Raw genomic sequence first — 3,142 nt, forward strand, 5'->3', positions numbered from 1 at the left:
GTAAGGCCCCGGGCTGGGGTGGAGGACCCTCCCCACCTCTCCAGGCAAATGGTGGGCTTCCTCCTTCACTCAGACTTTGCCCTGGAGAATGGAGCCCCGTCTTAGGGCAATCTTGGGGAGCACCAAAGCCGTGCAGGAAAAACGTATGGATCCACAGGGTACCTGGTAACCTTGCCATCCTGTGATTATTGAAACTTGAGGAAAAATGAAGTTTTGTTTGGAGTGGAGAGGGCCTGCAGTAAGGAGACTAGTAGAGCATGAATATTTATCTCAGTAACTCAAAGTTTAAAGCAGGAAGCAATATACGTAATACCTCAGAGTGTCTCGGGGTAAAATCTTGGCCGCTGACGGTTGTTAAAGTTTATAGTCGCGTGGATCCTTGCAGCTTTCCTGAAGTATCCATGCTGGGTGACGTTGTCAGGATTGTTTTGTTGGCATTAAGGATGTGGGGGCTTGATGTGAAACTTTCACACTGCAAAAAGAGGGAGAAGTGACGTTTTCAGTGTGTGGCCAGAAATCTCAAAGTAATGACCTACACTCACTGATTTTTTGTTGTTTTGCTTTCCCCAGGAAGACTGATGGAGGAAGAGTGTTAGCTCAGAAGGATGGTACTTTATTTACAGAGCATGTTAAATAAGAGTCACAATGAAGAGAAGGGCTCTGGGTCTACAGTGTATAAGAAGTCTTCACCTAACAAGTCTGTGTGGCTCTTTGTGTCCACACTTGGTGTGACTTGTTGTAGTAGATGGATAACAAGCTTATTACTGTTATGTGCATGGGGAGAGATATAGCTTCACTCTCCATGTGTTTCTGCCTCATGAGTTTTGCTTTTTTTTTTAATCCACTTAATTAAGATCTTGGTTTTGTTACAGATAGGATTCTAATTTGAATAGAGTTGAATGGTTCCCCGAAGATGTCCACACCCTGGTCCTTGGAGCCTGTCAGTCTGTTTCTTTACACAGCAAAAGGGACTTTGCAGATATGACTGAGTTAAGGGAATTGAGATGGGGAGATACCATGGATTATCCCGGTGTCATCCAGGCCTGATGTAATCATGGGGTCCTTGTAAGAGGGAGGCAGGAAGAGTCAGAGGAGGTGCTACGATGATGTGCCTTTGGAAGCAGAGGTTGGAGGGATGCACTTTGCAGATGGAGGAAGGGACCACAAGCCACACAATGGGGTGGCTTCTAGAAGCTGGAAAAGACAAGGAAACAGATTCTCCCCTAGACCCTCCAGAAGGAACCAGCCTAGTCAACACCTCATCTTTGACCCAGTGAGACATATGTAAGATGGTAAATTTATGTTGTTTTAAGTCACTGAATTTACGGTAAGTTTTTGCAGCAGCCATAGGAGAAAGTACAACAGAGACCTACTGACTGACTGAGCTTTAAAGGGGCGTCAAGGTCAGCCAGTTGTTCTCTCCCTTCACCGGGCTCTCTTTTTGGTGTCGTCTGTGTAGCATTCCCCTGCCTTTCGTGAATAATGGGAGAATGTCTTGGGCACCAAATCTTCCTTTCCCTGCCTCAGTGCACTGGCACCTTTTGGGAGGTGAATGTTCTGCCTGCTGCTCTTCTGGAATGATCCACGTGGGGCCATTAGTGGGAAACATCTGCTGAAATGTGTGGCAGCTCCCCGAGGAGTGATGAATAGGCACTAAGGTGTGCTCGCCCCTCTGGGGATGTGACTGCCCATCCATCCTTGTGGGCGTGGCCAGGTGTGTGTGTGCAGGGAGCAGAGAGGATCCAGCTGTTCTTGAGGGGCAGTGCCTTCTCCCCAGAGCCATCAGGCTGTGGTCATCCTCCCATCTTTCCTGCCACCAGCCCCAGGTCCCTGGAGCTGCCACTCGGCCTCCAGGGGTGAGAAGGTGAGCTGGTTGCCCCTAGCCCGGGCTCCACAGGCTTCTCTGCTTCTTCTGACCGGTTCTACTTCCATGGTGGGCAGCAAGGGGCCTGGTAGCCTGGCCCCATCTCCAAGGATGGAACGGCTCGGCTGCACAGCCACCTTGGGACCAGACCTCGTGGCTCCGTATCATCAGTCTTAAAATCAGAGCTGCTTTAGCCTCAAAAAATGCACTTCCAGAGATTAAGAAAGCTCAGTTGTAAATTTCGCTGGGAGCTAATGATGGATTTATTATTCAGTATTGGGATTATACTCTAGTCCATTTATGGGTTTTTCCTCTAAATTGCTGATGCTTGAAGTGGAAGCTTTCGACGCTGACTAACGCTTCTACTCCAAGATTTGCTTTCGGGCAACTTATTTATAAATAAAGCAGCTTTTTAAGGAACATCCGCAAATTTAAACAATAATTAGTATAATGAATCGCACAGCCAAATGAGGTGCTGGGGAGCACAGTTTTCCAGATGGGGGCGTGGGAATCTGGGTCCCTGTACCCTGGGGAGAGAGACGATAGCATGGTTATTTCCACATGTCCTCCGTCCCCCAGTATCCTTGTTCTCTTTGACTAGTGGGGAGATCTGGTTATTTTTGAGAAAAGCGTTACAGTTCTTGGAGAAGTCTGCTCTCTATTTGGAGATGGTTGGTGTAACTCTTGGGCTTTCTGCGCTGGATGACTTCAGAACTGGGCAGATGCGGGGGTGGGGGGAATGGTCTGCCTGAGAGCACTGGGTCCCCAGTTCTGTCCCTCCAGCTGCCCAGCCGTCAGGAGCTTGTTTCTGTTTTCCAGCAGCCGCCTCTGTTCTCTTATTAGAGGCGTACGTTATAAACGCGGACACGAGCTGTACCACGTGGTCTGGGGGTCCCAGGGGGCTGCTGCAGGTTGATGATATTCATTTCGCTCGGGCGGAGGACTGAGCAGTGTGGGAATGAGACACATCACGGGGGACAGCTTGAGTCCCTCATGCCCCGTGCAGTGCTCTGAAACCTTCAGGAAAGCTGCCACACCTACAGAGGGGCATGGGCCTGGCGTGTGTGTGCGTGTGTGTGTGCATGTGTGCAGAGAGAAGAGAGGAAGGCATGTTTGCACGGAGGAGAGCGTCTAAAAAAATCAGCATTCAGTAGAGGCCACAGCATTCAGTAGAGGCCACAGCATTGAGTAGAGGCCACAGCATTGAGTAGAGGCCACAGCATTCAGTAGAGGCCACAGCATTCAGTAGAGGCCACAGCATTCAGTAGAGGCCACAGC

Source organism: Lipotes vexillifer, unplaced genomic scaffold, assembly GCF_000442215.2.
Source record: "Lipotes vexillifer unplaced genomic scaffold, Lipotes_vexillifer_v1.1 scaffold1467, whole genome shotgun sequence".
NCBI lineage: Eukaryota > Metazoa > Chordata > Mammalia > Artiodactyla > Lipotidae > Lipotes > Lipotes vexillifer.